General features: G+C 45.9%; 1 protein-coding gene across 2 annotated transcripts in view; it reads right to left on the minus strand.

Moving 5' to 3' along the window:
* The window catches only part of NAB1 (NGFI-A binding protein 1), a 136937-nt gene that overhangs the window by 115030 nt on the left and 736 nt on the right, over positions 1 to 21171 (minus strand). The window contains exon 2 of one of the 2 annotated variants that reach the window (XM_085648795.1): positions 15096 to 15581. The exons of the other annotated variant lie outside the window; for it this stretch is intronic. The gene's annotated coding sequence lies outside the window, so the exon portion shown is untranslated. The remainder of the gene's footprint in view (positions 1 to 15095; positions 15582 to 21171) is intronic. 2 annotated transcript variants of the gene reach the window in all.

A 21171-nucleotide genomic window follows, 5' to 3' on the forward strand; every position in this document is an offset into this window, starting at 1 on the left:
TTTGCAGGAATTTGCACAGCTGAGGGATCAGCGTGTAACCCTGTTCTTGCCAAGGTGGCGACCAAGTTTTTCCGCAGTAAAAACAACAGTTTCACGTTTATACTGCCAGAAAATGTCAAATACATGTTCTGTCCATGAAATATGTTGCACCCTGCCTTAGGGCAAGGTAGGCCTGCAACAGGTGTGTCTTATACATATTGCAGAGGGAGGCTTGGCTTTGCCATTACTTTGAATGGCGAAGTCAGACTAGCAGTTTAAAACTGCTCTTCTAGTCTGCTATGGCGGACTGGGAGACTCAGTTTACTTGGTATCACACCCAGGTTGGCACAAGCAGTGCTGCAATCCCTCCTCTGATGCATCCTCTTTGATAGCACAGAGAGAAACATGAGCATGGTCATACAAAAATAGATTATCTTGCGGTGACCAAAACCTATCTGACATAAAATTCTGATTGAGTGTTTAATACATTTTGTTTCATTAACGGGTATTGAAAATTAGATTTTTGGACAACTCCAGCGTCACTCTTGTTTGTACTCGATTTTTTTGTTGTTTTTTGCTTCAAATTCTCTTGGGACACTGAGGATATTGGGCCTACTAAACCCCACTACTCTTGAGCATTGCTAGGGGTGTCAAAAATCCTTCTGCTCTTTGTCACAGCAGAAAGGTTGCCAAAGTAGGTGGAAGGGGCAAGACTTAATTCACCCAGCTATTGGAGGGCAAGTATGGGCACAAGCACTGTCCCGGTTCAGACACACCCTCTGCCACCCTTGAGTACGGCACATTATTCTCCGTCAAATTGATTGGGTCATATATGCAATTATTGCAATGCAAACACATTTTCCTAAATCTGATTATTCACTGTATGCATTTAATACAACAAATCACATTGCGGTCAACCTAAAGCTCCTATAGATTCTGATTCTTTGCCCGGAGGTTCATTACTGATGCTAGGTACCACTAATCCTGGTTTCATTCAAATGGTCTATTTGTGTCAGTCTGACCCTTAGTTCCATTTGTGCCCACCAGGCTAGGTCGTTTGGTGCTAATCCTGGTTCTTTGCACTGGTCTAGTTCTTCTAATTCTGTGGGTGGGGCTAGTAAGTACTGCATCCTACCTGTGCCCTTCCTTCTGTGAATAATGTTTTTGGATGCTACCACACCAGTACTTCTGTGTCTTCTCTGAGCCTGACGATGAATATAAGTAAGTTAGCCTTCACGTTTGTATGACTACCGCAACAATATAATATATTTTTAGTTTTCTTAAAATTAGGTTTTAGAACTTCTAGGTGGAAACTTATACACTGATAATGGAAGAAGAGTGGGGATAGGGCAGAAAGGGAACAACTTTCATTTTCTATCCTGCCACTGCAAAATACTGATTCCACTCGTGTGAGTGATGGAGGAGCGCGCATTGGTGTAAGCATGGTGGACTGACCTTGAAGTAGGCACATCAAGCCTTTAATGTCAAAAGAAAATATTTTCTTTTCATTGTTCTATCACAATCTGTCAGGAAAATAAACAACTGCTTATGCCAATCACTCTCCTCAAACATACACAAGTGAACAATCTGAGACTACTGTGTTATAAGGCAAATGAGCAAATGCATACTAGAGCCAGAGGGAATGTCTCACAAGGGAATGTGTCACAAGCATAAACAAATAGTCAAATAAAAATAAAATAGCATCAAGTTTCCCTTAAAATCATGCTGACAGACATGACTTCTGCTTTCAGTATCTTTCTTACATTAGAGTAGACAAGTGGAGAGGAATATATTGCTCTAACCGGATCCAATTCCAGTTCCTTGGCCTCTGTGTGCGCTGCTGTGTTCAGGCACGATGCTTCCACGCAGCACAATCCTCCGCTTGCGGCGAATCCAGAGGGTGACAGGCTGGCCCGTACAAGAAGGTCGATCCTAGAGGGGCGAGTTCTTATGTTTTTCTGACGCACAGTGTGTTGTGTGAGTGTCTGTACGCGTACATTCACTGTGCTGAACGGTTCTGAGAGCTTCTCCCTATTGATACCGTGTGTGTTACTTGCTGCTGTTGTTTGAAGCCTTTTCGGTGGAGGTGACTTTCCACTGTCATTATCTATAGCTCCTTGTCCCCTTCACCACTAAGGAGAGGTTGAGGGTTATCGACATTGAATTATTATGGCAGGCTGCACTTGTGATCAGTCGCCAGCAGGGGGAGAGTGTGAAGCGTATTGTGCGATTGGCTTTGTTAGTGTGTTAGAGTTGTTCGATGCGTGATTTGTGTGAGCTTTAAGAAAGAAATTAAAACACTCCGTCCTTTTTCATCGATCTCATATAATAGTTTCAAAGCGTTCAGTGGGCTGTCAGCTACGTTCCATTGGAAGCTTCTTAGAATGCCTTAAGTCCCACCTTTTTACATACCCACTAACAACGCGTCATACCATGCTCGACAGTGCCACATCTGTACACTGCGCACTAGTGTCCTCTTTTCACACTCACAGTTCCCACAAGAACCAGCCATAGTTTTCTCGCAAGTTCGAACTGCATGCACTCTCCACCAGTGCCTGCTCCTCTCGCCACCCCCACGATGTCACCCTCTCTGCTTGTCTTCCAACGCCAGCTCCTCCCAGTGCCACCCAGGAAGTGCTTGCGCCTCACACTGCTCACCAGCATTGTCTCGCTGTAACCACTGAGGTACTTTTAAATGGATGAGGACACAAGATTTATTTGGTGACTTGTAGGCTCCTTTACACTGACCTGGGCTGCTTCGGGGTGCGGTGTTGAGGCTGCAGGTGGTCTCAGCTTCAAACTCGAGAAGTGCTACTGTGGACAGAGGACACAGTCCTGGGCTTTTAGCATGCCTGGTTAGACCCTGGGCACATGAAAGATGTGCTCGCTGTACAGTAGCTCGCGGTAGCTATAGTCAGTGTAAAGCACACGCGCTCACTTCATTCACATTACAACAGTAGTCTTTATTATAGAAGAGGCTAGTTAACTGGTGAGGAAAAGGCTGCAGTGGGCGAGGAGAGGGCACAGAGGCGCGGGTGAGGTTTCACCGCGCTTGTAGGGATGCATTAGTGCATCTGAGAAATGCTGTGAAGAATGGCGCGGAGTGAGCTGGCTGGACTCCCGATGGGAGAAGTAAGGGAGGAGAGATCAAAGGTAACAAGACTGCGGGGCTTGGAAACGGGGGACGTTACGCACCGTCGTTAATTGTCAAAAAGAAAATAGGGAAGAGAAATTGGCAGAGTTTTCCGAGGAGAGGTTGTGTATTTCATATGTTCAGCTTTACGGGTCAGGAAGATTATCGAAAAGGAGGTTGAGAAGAGAAAGCATGGGATTTAGGGTTCTAGGTAGGATGAGAGATTAGGGATAGATAGGTAAACGTATTCATCAAATGCATAGGTTTTTACAAAGGGGGGGGGGGGGCTACACTAAGAAAAACACAGGGCCATACATTGCTTTAAAATTGCTTCAATCACAGAGCATTACTAAACACTACACAGCCCAAATAGGAAAGTGCAATCCAGGGTTAAAATCCTAGTTGTGATTCTAGGTGATGCACCCTTCTGTACCCACTACCACTAACAGTTTCTAAGCATCTGTGATTGCTGGCATCTAATCAGTGGCCCAGCACTGGTTAGGCTCAGGTGCAGTCACTTCATCTCCCCCCAAAGGCATATAGGCGCTCAAGAGCTCAGTTCACTTTCCTTTCTTGGAAGATTCGTATGGGATAAGTCTTTAGTGCATGCAGCGGGCTTCAGGTCGCTTCTCAGACTCTCATTTGCACTGTTCTTATGACCTGCAGTTACCTGTTTCTGGCAGTTCGATTCCTGGCTAGTGCAGGACGGACACAGGCAGTGGTTCTGCTTTTGCATGGTGGATCCGGAGTGGTCAGTGCCGTCAGCGTGGCCTCATGGCGAACTTAAAGACTTCAAGGAATGTTGGTCTGCTGCATCTTCCCGCAGCGTCCTATCTTTGGGACGAAGGTGCAGTTACCAGGCCGCTCGGGGTGAACACCTCGGCGTTGATGGCCCACTCTGACATCCGACATCAGCAGTGGCAGCACCAGTGTTCCAGCTGCAGTGGGCTGCCGATCTTGCTTGATGCTTGCCTTCTGTAGAAGATTTGATGTGATTCATGATAAGAACCATTTAGAGAGACTGACATGCCCTCGTCTACACTTGGGTCACTCCTGGCTTTAATCCCAAACAGCCTCTCGCTCTCTCTGGCCAGTGCCCACGTGGGGGACATGCCAGTCTTCTCCTCATGGACAGTCTTTCCTTCTGCAGGGCCCAGCAAATTCTTTCCCTCGATCAGCAGGCAAGCTTCTAGGCTGTGGGAAGTCCCTCAGCCCCTCCAGGAGGTGATGTCCCCTCACCTCTGATAGACTGGCTGCCAGGCAGACACCAGGCCTGGTCATAAAGTATTTTTTCAAGTTCTCTGCCTAGCATACCCTTCTGTGGTCTAAAGGAATTTGGATCTAGAATAAAGTTGGGTGGGTTGAATCGCACGTCTATACACATTTTCCAGACCGGGGATGTGGATCCATATTTCAGTTTCAGAACAGGTTTGGGTAGGTTCTCTATCAAATGTCATTTTCTGGCTGCTCTCCAGACACACTCCTAGTGCAAATTGATGGATCTCACAGCAGGTAGCAATATATCTGGCTCCAATCAGGAGTAGCCAAAATATAGCCACATGGAAGTGAGTTCTCTGCACCTGTTTGCCATCACCTTCCAAATGCATCAATAAGGGTCAGACAAAAGGGCACGCCGTGCCTAGAAGCTTACTTACCTTGAATAATAGAAACTGCAAACTCAGTACTCACTTCTAACAACTACCAAATAGTAAAGCTCAAGAAAAACTAAACAGCACCCCTTTGCTAACAAGGGCCTCATAACATTTCTAATGGTCGCCCAGTGTCAATCCTCCTCTCTTCAGTGTCTGGATCTCCACCCTCCAGCCACAGGAATGTAGACAATACACTTCCACTGTCTACGGGAAGCTATCTTCATCTTTAGTTGTGTGCATACTAAACCAATGCATCTTCAATGGAAACCACTACTCTAGTACTCAGACTCATACAACACAACGAGTCCTAGTACAATACATGTATTACACATGTACTGTACATATACACACTTGACATATATACAGAATGTCAGTGAAAGTTGTAGGTCTCAGATAACGGAGGAACTCAGTAGGCTGCACTCCCGCTGACACAGAAAAAAAGGTTTGATAACAATAAAATTTCACAAAATTCTGTATGATGCCACTACCACGTTATGTGTTGGCCCTAGGGCAAGCAGAGTAGTACATTCCCTAATATGCTCGATGCATTCATCCAGGTCCAGGACCTTACATTACCAGGGACAGGCCTCGGCCTCTGCTCACATGCTAGATTAGTTTGAAGGTAGGACCCCAAAAATAAAAAAAGTCACAATATCAGTATCACATGCAGCCAGGCACTCAGGGTCAGAATACATGCCTGTTCACCATGCAGGAGACATTCCTGTCTCAACAGATAGGCTCTCACTGCACCTTACTTCAGCGACGGCCTGTATAGGGCGTGTTACCGGGGCGGTGACGTGGGGCAGAGGAGGGGCAGGGTGGGGGGTTGCAAAATGCGGCATACGGCCGATTGCAGGTAAGTTACGAGAGAAAAGAAACGAATTTCGTTCCGCGCGCAGCATTGCCAAATGCGATGCAGCGCGCGCAACAAAATTTGTTTTCTTTCTTTTTTTCGTAACTTACCTGCAATCGGCCGTATGCCGCATTTTGCAACCCCCCACCCTGCCCCACGTCACCGCCCCGGTAACACGCCCTATACGGGCTGTCGCTGCCTTACTTTCAAATGGCGAAAACGAAATGTATCATAGCAGAAGCAGTGGTAGGTCTCATTTGAATTAGATATTTTTATATAATCTATACTACAGAAATCCCTGCAGATTTGTGCCAACATAACAGTTAATGCATACATTTCTTTTTCATTTGCTGAACTCCGTAAACGTCCATAGGTTAAAGTGTTTTTTTACGCTCAAGGTGCTCTCACATAAAAACATATGTGGCATGTCAGTTTATAAACGCTACTAATTCAGAACAGATAAAGTTCTTTCAAACTGTCTCAGATTGCCTAACACAATAGCCAGGAATACAGATGATACTTAGTGGAAATGGTAAATTGCCTACTAGAAATGTGTCTGGACCACTTTCACCTTGTGCTAGATGGAACTCTGTCTGAAAGGGCTGATACAGGCTTAAATGCATGATTCAGAAATTGGACTTGATAGACATCTGGAGACATATGCACCCCGACTTGAAAGAATTCTCTTATTATTCAGCTGTCTGTGACTTACATGTCAGACTACCTAGGATATTATCCTCACCCCCACTCCTGACTCAGGTGATACACAAGGAACATCTGAGGAAAACAATTTCAGATCTCAAAAGCCTTGCTAAAAGGCATGACTTGGGGGAAGCAATTCGTCTCATTGCGACCCACACATGCATATTTTCATGCTTGATGACCGAAAGGAGTAATGATATCCGTCACTATTTCAGGGTGAATGAGAAAACACAGTCTCCAATATACATGTAGAACAGGAAGACTTTAAAGTAATAATCAGGGGGACACTATCTGGGAGGCGTCTAAGGATGGCCAAAGAAGAATATACCACACTGCTATAACAGGTACAGTTCCTCAACTACAGGGAGTATTTGCAACACACTCACACTAAAGCAAGCACTGCTTGTTATCTCTCGGCATGGCTGATTAAGTCCAAGCTAAATAGCACACCACTCACTCATGTCAGGAATTGACTGGGTGTGATGGTGCAAACACAAAATGACAATAATGCTGCCTTCTTAGATTAGGATTCTGACCTTCATAGTGAGAAGTATATAGAACCGGATTAAATTATCAAATCCTACCTCTTCTGCAACACTATTCCAAGCCTTGCAAATTAGTTACAAATCTGTATAACAAGCTATAACAGATATTTAGATCAAGGATGTTACGCAGGACATGGCCAGAGGTAAAACACGGAGACCCGATGGCCTCCATATAGAATTTTATTGCACATATGTTGAAATACTGATAGGTCATGCTTTGAGGTACTCAACATCATTTGACCTGGGTTGATTCCCTAAATCGATTAAGGAGGCAGTCATAGTCCTTTTACTCAAAACTCATGGAGTCCCTTTAGACAAGGCTGATTACCAACTATTGTCCTTAATCTATTCAGATTATAAAATCCTCAGCAAGATACTGGCAGAGTGTATATTCACTACTGCCATCCTTGGAACACCGTGATCAAAACAGCTCTGTGCCTAATCACAATACCTCCTTGAATCACCACTGCTTTTTCATAGTATTGAATAAAGTCACTCATAACCACCAAAATGCAATAGTATTGTCAATCGACCTGGAAAGGGTGTTTGACACACTCAATTTAGCTACATGTTCACAGTAATCCGTTCCACGGCATTTGAAGGTTAGATACTTCGCTTGATCTCCCTCCAATCCCAACGACAGGCTTAAGATAGGCGGAATAATACTGTCTTCCTTGGAGGTCACTAAGAGAACGAGACAGGGCAGCCCACTGTCCTCTATACTATTTTCTTTGGCAATGAGAAACGAGAGCGGTGAGAGGGGGTTGCAACCAGTGAATGGTAGACAAGTCATCTCGTTGCCTGCTGATGACTTACTAATATTTGAAAAGGCTTAATGGCAGGGCTTGTCTCCCATGATCAACCACTTCTGAGAATTCAATCGTCAATCAGGCATTAAGGTCAATTAGCGCAAAACTTGCACCTTTCCAAGTCAAACAACCACAGGAGCAGTTCACAAGCATTGGAGGATCTGGGAGTAGCATGGGAGACAGAAATATTTTGTTACCTTGGGATTTAGAGCTCTCACTCCTGATTCTGACCTGTTTACAGCTTTGCATTCCCTCAAAGGATGTGTATAGTTCTAAAACAGTCTACCTATGTCAATGATGGGCAAATTAGATCTGGCTAAAATTGTTGTGTCCCCTGCCTTGTGTACTATTCCACTAACCTACTTACATGGGTATTGAGCACGTTTTCAAAGAACTTAATTCCTTATTGGATCAGATTATTTCAGGCAGTGGCAGACACGAGCTGATCTAGACAAGTTTAAACGTCCAATAATGGAAGATGACTAACACACTCTGGATTTTTAACACTACTTGGCAGCACAACTGCTAAGGTTAGCACACTGGGTTAGGAATGCACACCTCCAAAATACCGGAGTGCCTGGAAATGTACTGGCAGAGGGTGTTGTGACAACTCTACTATATGAGGTGGTGATGCCTCGATCTCGGGAACAAGATTGATCCAAGCTGCACTGAAATGATGGAGTAGATGCATGGTGTTGGCCAGACAGACCCCATTATGTTCCCCATCAATCCCACTGATGGTCCTTCTAAAGCTCTGAGGTCTATTTAGAACTGTGCAGCTCGAACCCTGGAGGCGGGCGGGTGTAAAGACAGCAGGCGACTGCTACATTTAGGGGGTGATACAGACGATAGACCAACTGATAGAATAGGGCAGACTCTCAGTTTGTCAATTTCTACTGTATGGTTTCCTTGTTAATGTCCTTTGCACAAGGTCGGGTAGCAGTGAAGAAGAACCCCAAACCGATGATCCGTTGCAAATTATGCTCACCATATGAGAGAGCAGAATACAAGTCACAGAGCTCTACGGGACCTGTACTCCATGATGAAGATCATCCTAGGGAGTCTGAGACATACATGGAACTCAGTGGGGAGTTGGATGATGGAAACTGGAAGACAATACAGGGTCTCTAGAAATCAATGTTTCAAGTCCATGCAGTTTAACTACATTCATAGGACACATTTAACTCCAACATGGCGCAACGAGGTACATGTGCAAACTACATTATCGTGCCCGAGATGTATAAAAATAGATGCAGACTTCTTCCATATGGCAAGAGAATGCCCTATCATAAATAGGTACTGCAAGCAAATCACGGAGGTCCTGGAGGAGAAATTAGAACGCAAGGATCTATACACATCAACACAATACCTCTTGGGACTCTTCATAGGTTCCAAGCCAAAGAATGTGTGGAACAAATCTCTGAACCTGGCACTGTTGTTGGCTCGGAGAGTAATAGCTATGTCTTGGCACTCCACATTGGCGTCGCTGGTGAGGAGAGGTAAAGGACTGGGCAATGAGCAGAAAAGCTTGCTAGAAACCAAAGGTCTCTGGAGATACCTCATTGCTGGATTCAGGGATGAGGTGATTTTAACATTTTAAACTGTGGAGGCTCATGCTTAGATTGCAGCGGCATTCAGTATGAAAATACCCAGAGTGTAGGTTCTGCTAACATGGCATGCAGTGCAGGCTAGCTTGCAGGTCTATATATAATACCGCTGCTTGATGTGTGGTTGTGTATACTGAAGCTCAAGTTCTAACCCTACATAACTGAGCTGCCACAACCCTGTCGACTAATACCCATACTACAACTCTCCTTATCCACAGAGGATTTTATCTTATGGCTTTCAATGTGTTCTTTCATTCCCACCTTAGTTTAATTTGCATTATTTTCCTTTTTGCTGCTGTACAGGGCATGTGACGTCTACAATTTTTCTTGATGTACAATAACCACAAGTGTCCTATCACGTGCTGTACTAGTAATACGTTTAACACATATGTAGTTCATGTAACATGCATGATCGAGCTCTTTGCTAGTTTCACATGCAATAAAACTGATCAAGCCTTTCGGAGAAGGCAAAAGTTCCTCTCCCAAGGACGCATCGTCTCTCTTCATGGTAAAAGGAGCTTGTCATACCCTTACCTGGTCTGGTCAGTTACTATGGTTTGGTTTATTTTTGTTTGTATATATTTTCAAGGGGTTTTGTACATTATACTTGTCACTCTCGTAGGTGTCTTTTGCTATTTTCTTCGTGGAACGTTCCATCCTTCTGCTCCATTTCTTTGGTGCCTTACTCTCTACCCTTCTGTATCATCCTAGTGCAAATCAGTAGTGGAATGGGTGCATCGATGGCCCTCATCATCCTACCCTCAAAGAAGTAAAATAAGTAAGACCTACAACTGACAGCAATGGTCTGACCCAAGTAGGATAAAATTGTGGGGAGGACTTAGTCTCAGGAATCACCTGATTTGATTTCTAGGTGGTGAAGTCGCCCTCAGTTGAGACCGAAGCACCCATATTTGAGTACCTACTTCCTGTACGGGTTTGCCTTATGACTTCGCTCTAATACAAGTTCTATGGCAAGCCTTTAAGTTAGCTCAGTGTGAGTTAAGCAGTCACTGTGAGATGTGTGTGAAACCCCACATCCTGGTTTACATTTTGGCAAATCTTCTCATATTTCTATCCTTTCAAAGTCAAGAAAATAATTACTGATAAAATTAGTGACAGGAAGACCTGTTATTTATAGAACTCCAAACTGGAACAAAGCACGAATTATTGTTGTTGTTAATACATTATGGTACCTACTTTACCAAAAGCCTTGTTAGGCCAAATCGTGTAATTAACGTAATAACATGATCTGTGAAACAAAAACACAGATCTTTTTTTCTGAACCCAGTATTTTATGTTTCTCAAAACAACTACACAACTAAATGATGAGTCAGTAAAATGTAATGAGGTGTGCACGGCAGGAGGGAGAGCTAGGTTGACACCAAGAAAACCAAACAAGAAATGACCATATCTTAGAAGTTCACTATATAATTTCTAGAGACATTTCTCAGTTCAACCACTATAAACACGGATTTCGAACGTTAAAGACTGTTCTGCAGTGCAAATCATCAAAAGCAGGCTTGCAATTGTCACCTTAACATTGCATTTTTTGCATATGCCTGCAAATGTTTTTGGTGCAGGCATTTAACACTGTGGTTTGAATTAATTTCAGGAAAACATGTTCTAATGCAATAAAATTAAAAAAGAACAAGTCTGAAATACGTCATTCTATGATATTAGAGACAGAAAGTGCACCTAACACCCAAACTAGGTCACTTCTACTCAGCGGCAAGTTCACACACTCACTTCTGTGTAACATTTTCATGAGCTAGGCAAACAATGGAATGATATATGGTTGCTTTCCAACTGCAGCTAAAGCACGCCTACTCCCAAATCCCTCTTGCTGTGGAGTTCTCTGGGAATCACCCACGCAGCAGGCACGGATCCACCACCCTCTCCCCCAGGGCAAAAGGCAGGAAGAAACTCATAAGTACAGAAACACACACACACAGTCAGGCTCCTCTCCCTTAAAAAAAAAAAACATGATTTCCACACAGACATGCCCAACTGTACCAGACTGCTTTATGCATCAGTGCACTGTTTGTACAGAGGTACCACCTATTCTAGTGTTGGTTATTGTAGTATCACACTCTGCTCGCCAGTTGGTGCCGTGGTGGGTGTACCAACATGATCACAGGGGCAGAGGTGTGTTAATTTTCTTTAATGTTACAGTTTTTGCACCAATACATGTATGCCCCAAGGACGTCCATACTTTAGGTCACATGTATCAATTTTGGAAATAGCGCTTACATAATTTCGATTTTCTACGAATCACAATTAGGTAATAGCTATTCCTAATGTCTGATTCCTAGTGGGTCACAAATCGACCAACCTCGTGAATATTAATGAGGTAGGTTGCAATTTGTGACCCATTGGGAATCACTAAAATCACGGGGATGGTGGCCTTCTGGGGTCAGCAGACCACCATGTCCGTGATTTCTTTTAAATTAAGCAATCATTATTTAGGTCGAGTCCGGGCAGTATGCACTGCTCTGCGAGGCATGCTGTATTCAGGTATAGACTTGAAGCTCTGCCCACTCTCCGGCCATATTTTTCATTGGCTTGTGTCATTGGCCACTGTAAACTGTGGCTTTTCATTTGTCAATAGGCTTAGTAGTCCCTCCTTAGTACCACCTTGTCTCATTTTGAAACCTACCATGAGGACAACCCTATTAAGTATGTTGTTACTCAGTAGGTTTTAATTAGCCTCCAAGCACTATTTTCTCACAAAGCTTTATCCTGCCTGCTGTTGCAGGTAGGAGACGCTCTCTCCTAACACTTAATTTTATCTTTATAGCACGGGCGCCGAACGCATTTACGATGCAATAGGTCTCGCATATGCAAGAGTTTAAGCTGTTGATATTGTAAATGACAATGCCTTTTATTAATGTGTTGTTTTTAAAACAGATAAATAAAAGGCATTGTCCTTTACAACGCCAATAGCTCAACCTCTCGTAAATGTGAGACCTATTGCATTGCAAATGCTGGCTTAAAAGCGCAGCCCGTTTTCCTTAATGAAAAATGGGATGCGTTTTAAAGAATATAATTCAAAGTTTTCTTTTTTAAGAGTAGGCAGTGGTCATTGGGACCACTGTCTTCTCTTAAAAAATGTTTTCGCTACCATTCACAAAGTGGAAGGGGTCCCCTGGGTATTCCTTCCCATTTGCAAATGAGTTACCTTCAGATTGAATCTGATAGTAAACTTTCTACATACCTCTGCGACTCGCTATAGCAAAAGACGCCCTTGAAACGCCCCTTCCTAACACCGACTCGCAAACCCATTTTACAATTCGGTAACAGGTTACAGAATCACAAAATTGCGGTTGGTACATTGGAAAAGCCTTTTTTGCGCTCGCAAAATGGCTGATTCTGCGAATTGGCCTGTTTGTGAACACAAAATAGCTTTAGACATGTGACCAATTGTCTTATCTGGGGTCCCAACGTGAGTGAAACTAATAAAAGGGACTAACCACGTGTGACACATGGTTTAGCGTGTTACACCACTACTGTGACCTGTACGTGATTCCTGCTGTATGCCCACAATGCCAGTGCAGGGCCGCGCCACCACATTGGTGACGAGGGAGTCGACCTTTGTACTTTAGGTCCCCACATACCTCACCTCGCGTGCACATGGCACTGAGCTAAGTAGCCGTGTGCCCACCATGCTGTTGGCCTCTACCAGAGCCACCGCATTCAATACCAGCAGCCATCTCTCAGCCACCTCACCGGCACCAAGGGCCTCACTCCCCCAGGGTGCGGCCACCTGCTACACCATCCGGCCAGCCGCTCCTGCAGCCACCACATCTCTGTATTGCAGCTGCCACGTCCGTCACCCGCAGGCAGCCACGCCACATCTTGCCTGGTCATGGCCACCAACGGAGGCCTCCCCATGGCTTGTAAAAAAGTGTGGAGCATGCGGCAAGCGAAACCACTTCACCAAGGTCTATCGATCTACTCCCAAACCAGCAAATACCAAGGCCCGCAAAGAGTTTGAGCACTCAACGCTCTCTCCAAAACAGCTGAAAAGAGCGACATGGACAAGGATCATGAAGAGATTATCCATGTAGTGCATGCCATTAAACCACATTGAGTATCAACCCGCACATCTGCCAGATGCGACGTTACAATCCAGTGTCAGTCAATAACAGTACTAATCGACACAAGGGCCTCAATATATCTCATGGTTGCCGACATCTTCAGTGATCTACCGACACCACTTGCACTGAGCCACGCTAAAGTCAAAGTCTACGCCTTCTGCAACCACAGCCCCCTAGAGCTTGCAGGGGTCTTTCGCACCGTCATTCACTATAAGGATACCACCACAAACGCAAAAAACTATGTTTCCAGAAAGGGCAGTGTTTCCTGATCAGTTGTCAGACTGTACAAGATCTTGACCTCATTCGTTTTGCATTCAACATACACACCAGCGACATCGACACCCTAGTGAATGTATTTGCCCCACTATTCGAACTCATTGGATGCCTGAAAGGCCCAGCAATCAGACTGCACATCACCAACTCAATCGAATCTGTAGCGCTCTGCCACAGTAGAGTGACATTCCATCTGCGCCCCAAAGTGGAGCAAGAGTTGAGAAAACTAGAGGACATTGGCATAATAAAAAAAGAGTTGTCTGGCCCACCCCTAGGTCTCCCCAACTGTTGTGGCAAAGAAACAGAAGCAGCCAGATGTGGTACCCATTTGCATCAAGAGGAGGGTACCCAAAGTGGCCATCAAGAGGGAACACCACCTTACAGCCACAATAGATTACATCATTGGGGAACTAGCTGGGTAACAATGGTTCTCCAAAATGGGACTGAGGTCGAGATATCATGAGATCACCTCCACCCAGACTCCGGGCCAATAATGACATGCTCAACACGTGTGGACCTCAGAAGGTACACCAGGCTGAACTTTGGCATCTCAAGTGCTGCTGAGGTTTGTCAGAACATCATACGGACCGTACTGGTAGGTCTGCCAGGGGGTCCTCAATGTGAGCGATGGCATTCTGGTACATGCTCCCACACTACAGTGTCACCTCAGAGCAGTTTTTCAACAACTCTGAGCCAAAGGCCTGATTCTACACCGTGAAAAGTGTGAGTTTCTACAATGCAACATCAGTTACTTTAGCTACCAATTCTCCAGAGAAGGCATTACAGCAGATCCGACCAAGGTGTGAGACATCCAAGAAGCACCAGTCCCCACCTCAGTGTCAGGCGTCTGAAGCTTCCTCTGTATGGTGACATACTACGTCCATTTTATGAAAAACATTTACGACCTCACCGGACTCCTACGAGACTTAGCGAAAAACATCCACCCCATGGTTGTGGGGTGAAAAGTAGAAGCAGGCAGGCCAGAACACTGAAGCAGCCCTTTCTGCCAACACCACCATGGCATACTTTAACCTTTAAAGGAGACCGAATTCGCAGTAGATGCAAGCCCCACAGGCCCAGGGGCTGTGTTGTCTCAGCTCCAGGACTGAGGAAACTGTGATCCTGTCGCATATGCCAGCTGCACCCTGACAACCACTGAGCAGACATGTTAAACCTTGTGTCACGCGAGGTTAGCCCCTTTTCTTAGCTTCACTCACGTAAGGACGTCCAGACGTGGTCTGGACTGGCGTCCTTATGTGAATGAAGCTAATAAAAGGGGCTAACCTCGCGTGACACGAGGTTTAGCGTGTTACACCGCTACTGTGTCCACTACGTGATCCCTGCTCTAAGCCCGCAACGCTAGCATCAGGCCACGCCGCCACAGTTACACGGCCATCATTACAGAACTCCAATCAATCATAGTATTTGTAAAGCGCGCTACATACCTGTGAGGTTCTCAAGGCGCTAAGGGGCGGGGGGAGGGGGGGAGAATGCTGCTACTGTTCTAAGAGCCAAGTCTTGAGGAGTCTTCTGAAGGTCAGTAGGTCATGGGTCTGCCGTAGGCGGATGGGGAGGGTGTTCCATGTCTTGGTGGCAAGGTGGGAGAATGATCTGCCGCTGGCGGTCCCTCTTCGGATGCGGGGAACAGAGGCGAAGCCGCGGTCTGTGGAGCGGAGCTGGCGGGTGGGGATGTAAAAGCAGAGTCAGCTGTTGAGGTACGCTGGTCCAGTGTTATGGAGTGCCTTGTGAGCGTGGGTGAGGAGTTTGAAGGTTATCTTCTTGTTGACGGGGAGACAGTGCAGGACTCTCAGCTAGGGTGAGATGTGGCTGCGGCGAGGGACAACCAGGGGACGTTCCGATACACACAAGCTTATTTCTGAAGTATATAGTCCACAAGAATAGCAACAATCTTCACTGGAGGTCTGGTCCTGCTGTAACGGATAAATTAAATTGAATTGGCGAAATATAAATAAAAAGAAGGAAGCTACCTCAGTGATTGAAAACAAATACTAAGAACAAGCATTGGTAAAGCCAATAGGTCTGATCATGGCAATATGGTGCAATGGTTCATTTTTTACTGCAGAGACATGCAACAAAAATATAAACAAGAAAACAAATTAAAAAATGACAATATCTAGACCTGCCTAGTTGTGTGTTTGCAATAAAAATATTAAACTGTAAAAATTAACCATCACATATAATTGAATAGTACTGTGTGTGTGCTTAACATCAAATAGGTGTACTTTTTAGTTTTAATGTACAACACAGGAATATTTGATTCTTATTTGTACAAAGAAAAGGTGCATGGGTTTCAATTATTGTAATCAGAACACATAGTTTAAACACTCAAGAAGACTAAAAATTAGAAAAGGGATCAAGAATGGATGGAAAGAAAAAACACAATAGCAGAGTAAAGTATTAGCCAGCAACCCCTGGAATTTGATTGCAAATATGTTTAAGCGGAAGTCTGCCTGTGATAATGCTAAATGCTCACTCACAGTACAAAAGAGCCAATGGCCGAATTTAAGCTGACCCACTGCCCCTATAATTTGTATTACATTAGACTGGCGAAAAAACTGTCTCTGTGCCAGACCTTAAAACAAGCATTTACAATGCAATGGTCTCGGCATTGTTAAAGTTAGAGCTATTGGCATTGCTCATGACATTATTTTTGTTTTTAAAACATTTAAAGAAACGGCTTTGTTATTTACAATGTCAATAGCTTAATCTCTCTCAAATGCGAGACCTATTGCATTTGCACCCACACACAGAGCCACACACAAAGCCACCCACACACACAGAGCCACCCACACAGAGCCACCTACACAGAGCTATTCACGTAGAGCAACCCACACACAAAGAGCCACCCACACAGAGCCACCTACACAGCTATTCACGTAGAGCAACCCACAAACAGACAGAGCCACCCACGCATAGAGGCACCAAGGTCTCGCCTTTGATCAAGTTAAAGCCATTTGCTTTGCTAATGGTATTGTACAGCAAAGCAAATGGCTTTAACTTAATAAAAGGCGAGACCTATTGCATTTTCAATGCTTGTTATATTGGCAATTACAGAGCCCTGTTATCTTTGGTGCCCTCTGAGCAATTGGTCCCAAACTAGCTGCTTCAGTTGACGAAATGGGCCATATCAAGTTGTCACTCAGGAATCAAATATAATTTTTGCAGTACAATTTTTATTTAAATGTAGATGTCCAATGCCACTCTACTCAGTACCCCGCAAGCTCCATAAAGCATGTTAATAGCACCTTCTTTTGAATGTAGTGCTAAATACCGAACGTATGCCATTTCTATGCACTGTAACCACAGAAGTTATGGTTTCCTAAGTTAGGTGACTCAGTGTAACGATGTACGGTAAGACTGTTTCTGTTTTAGGTGGGGTTCGAACTCACGACCGGAGGTAAACTGCACTGTGACAGCGGCGACCGTTCAGCTCACTGAGCTTTCTCGCTGGCTTTGGTTTAAAGTGAAGTGTCTCCGGGGTGACAGAGTGGTGAACATCGCTGAAAGTGCCTGCCTTGGCATGGCGTCTGCTGCTGAGTTGAGTGCGCCCCAGACTATGATGTATGGGGTCAGATCTCAGCTTTCACTCTATGGAACGCTGCATGAATGACAGAGGAGCGACCAGGCCTGAGAGTGCACAGTGTCAGCGTCAGTCACTGCGGCAGTGCACAGGACTCACTGGCACTGGGCTCTCCCATCACTCGCCCGTTGCTGCTAGGCCTGCACAGTGCAGTGCGGGATAGCAGAGAGGGGTGTGCACAGCCCGGGCCGCCGCTCGAGGGATTTGTGGGAGATTAACATACCTCGCAGGAATTGGACTTTGGTTGTTCTAAGGCCGCGGTCCCCTTGTCGCGCTGAGGAACCGCGCAGAGAGCACCATAACAACGGTGGACGCTGTCCCCTGCACCCCGCGGGCACAGCACTTGTTGTAATGTTAAGTCACCGTGTAGGCCTTGGCACTGCCCTGGCGAGGCCTCCCGTGGCTTGGAGGCAGCAGCACTGAGTGGAACCGAGCCATGCCCTGCTATGCCTTAGTGAAGGTTGTGCCATTTTATAGCACCCGTGTCCCGTCACTTATCGCGCGCGATGTGCGTGTATATAACTTGACAGAGGCCGTGCATACCGTGCCACGTCACTGTTATCGTGCGTGATGTGTGTGTATTGTATATAACTTGACTAAGGCTGTGCACGCCGTGCCACGTCACTGTTATCGTGCGTGATATGTGTGTATATACTTTGACGAAGGCTGTGCACGCATTGCCACGTCACTGTTTATCGTTTGGTGTTGCGTTTATCTACCTTGACGAAGGTTGTGCACGCTGTTACATCACCTGAGCCACGTCATTGTTTATCACGTCTGTCATTCATTTCTTTATGTAGCTGTAGGTTGTGCCGTCATTTTACGTCACCCGTGCCTTGTCAATATTTATCATGCTTTCCCTTATCCTGATTGAAGGTTGTTCCATACGATTTTATATCACATACGCCAAATCATTTACACACTATATGTGAAATGCCACCGAGAAGGATCTACCGTCCAATTTTATATCACGCGTGCCACTCCATTGTCATGTGCGCCAGGTATGTGCATACATCGATGAACATTGTGCCACACGAGGCGTGTTTACTGTCCCGAGCTTCTCTCTTTTTTTAAGTTTACCTAAATAAGTGCGCTCGGAGACACCGACAGCGGCATGGCTGACACCGACCCCAGGACCCCGCAGGAGCTCGCCGACTTTGTAACCATCTTTATCCGAGGTCAAGCAGAAATGCCTCGAAGAAACGCAGCGCCATTTTCGGATTCGGGGGCGTGTTTTTCTTTCTCTCCTCTTCCCATTGGCTGGAATGTTTACATTCCAGAGGAGAGATAGAAACTAAAAAACAGGCCCCCCCGAATCCGAAAAAGACGGGGCTTAAATGGACAGACGCCCCTCTCCTCCAATGCCTGGCCTCCGTTTAGGAAGCCAGCCAATGGAGGAGAGGGGCGGGTTCAAGCCCCACTACTGAAAAACATTTAATCTCGCAAGCGCAGCCTTCGCTAGCCGAGACCTAAATAGAACCGTACGTACAGTCAGTGCAGCGTTCATAGTGTTACCTGCATATGCATCCTCAAATGCGCCAGAGCCAAGTTCAAAACGGAGGCAGCGCTTTATGTGGAATGTTACCTCCAGCTTCCCTCCCCAGCCCCCTCCTCCAGAACGGGTCCTCTGTGGTGGTACAGCAAAAAACCGAGTGAAGGACCAATACTTCATACAACACAAAAAGCGGAAATAACTGAAAATGAACTGTGTTGCTCAGTTACTGCATATGTCATTCAAGTGAGCAGCCTTGGGTTCGAGTGAATTTATTTTAAAGTATTACACGTCTGAATAAAATAAGGAGAACCATATTATCATTCCGTCATATGGAAACCTCGTTGACGTCCTAGTCTTTCCTTTCACGCAACAGCGCACTCTGGGACTTGTAGTCAAATGAACCCGCTGCCCTGCCTTATTTGAAAACCATGAATAGCAAGGTGGGTACGAGACCCGAAATATCATAGCTTTATCATGACATGAAGTCACGTGGTACCCCCAAATGACACGTGACAGCACATCACGAGTACAGCACGCTTCGCACATTACTATTTGCTCGGAAGGCCGTACACAATGTCAAGCAATGCGAATGCTGGTTAACTTTAAAGTACTTTTTGCTTGTAAGTAAAGTAACAGAACTTTAAAAACTGGCATACGGTGTAGTCAAGTACACAATCCAAATACACATACTGTATGATAAGGAGAAACTGTACGGTGCATAGCATACAACACCATAAAGTAAGTGCAGGAGTATTTAGTAGTAGTACTTTGCAGTGTGCACTGCAGAGTACAGGCAGGGTGTTGGTAATGTGAAGCAAAGAGTGCTCAGGCGAAAACTGATGGGAAGTGTCAATACAGCGCAGGATAGAAATCTATATAGTTCATCGAAGCGCAGCGTACAAGCAAAGGGTAAAGCTGTGAGAAACGCTTCGTTTCTGCGGAACGCATGACGCTAGTGCAATAAAGTGTACACGTGCAGGTCTAATGTGGCGAGTTTCATCAAGCGGATCACACACGTGTTTAAGTAATATTCTGAAGTCTACAAGAGCTGATCAGGTGCTGTCGTCTGCTGTTCTGTAGTGTAACTAAGGACCCGGGCCGGGTAGGCAAAGCCGGACCCATTAGAGGCCCGGGCAAAACGCCATCCGGCAGCGGAGGCCCTCCCCCGTCCGCCCTCCTCCTACATTAACATATGGGCTAGGCCAACGGTGGCCAGGATTGGCCCCATCGGCGGGAACAAGCCCCCCCCCAATCAGGGGGCGAGCATAGGGGCCAGGGGGGGGGATAAAAGGGGGACGCAGGGCCCTGTTGGAGTCACGCATCCCCCCCCCGGGCCTTGGACAAAGGAAGAAGAAACCCACCCACCCACACCTAGGAGTCGGGCGTCGCAGCCGCATGGTGGAGGGTAGCGGAGCTAACCTAACTAAATTAGCAAACGAGAGGGAAGAACTCACTAGAAGATAGATGGGAGGCTCTCACAGTGTCCTTGGGATGCCGCACGGCAGGGGCACTGGGGGAGCCAGAGGGCGGCACGCCGCCAGCAAAGACTAGAGATAATCCTCTCCCATGACCCTGGGATGCCTCACGGCAGGGTTTCAGAAGGAGACAAAAGCAAAGGACCCAGTCGCAAGAAAATAGAGTAGTTGCTCAAGAAAGGTCCTTGGGATGCCATCCGGCAGGGACCTCTGGGTGAAGGGAGGGCCCACGAAAGGGTAAAGGGCGAGCGGGACGGCGCTTGCGGCCCAGACAGGTCCAAACGGAGACCTGCCAAATCGGTAGCAAGCTGAAGCCTAGACCCATAATCAGAAAACCCAAAGAAGGGTTCCCTCCCCTCCCTGGTGATTGATAGAGCTGGGTCAAGAATACTAATAATGCAACATGTACCTAAACATGAACAATGTGATGCAAAGGTATAAACTGTTATTATGCGAATAAACTGCGACCTTTTCAGGCACCCAAGAAAGTTGTCAGTGGTGATTTAAGGTAGCAGAGCGCAGTTGGATGGAATGAGGGGGGAGCGGGGAAGGGAGACTCGCCGCCTGGAGGGGGTTATAGTTATGTTAAGTGAGATGGGGCTGCGAGCGCAGTCATGCAGCGGTGTTAAGAGCATAGTGTAAACGGTATGCAACTGCGTAAAGAGTCGAAAAGTAAAATACAGGTATGTCGAGATGTGGAGCGTAGAGCAAAGCACAAGCGGATGCATAAACTAGTGAAGCACATCAAACCAAGTGTCCTAAAATTACGAGTGTGCAGTGCACTCCGATGTGCATACAGAACTGTGAATTATTGTGTCATGCATTGCACGTGAGGGTACACAGGGTTCTGAAAAGTATATTTCAAACACGTGCAGTTGGTCAAGGGTACACTGCAGAGCAGTGCAGTTGCGCGTTACGAGAACTTAAGTGTGCGGTGCAAGTTGTTCAGT

Source organism: Triturus cristatus, chromosome 3_2 (assembly GCF_964204655.1).
Source record: "Triturus cristatus chromosome 3_2, aTriCri1.1, whole genome shotgun sequence".
NCBI classification, from domain to species: Eukaryota; Metazoa; Chordata; class Amphibia; order Caudata; family Salamandridae; genus Triturus; species Triturus cristatus.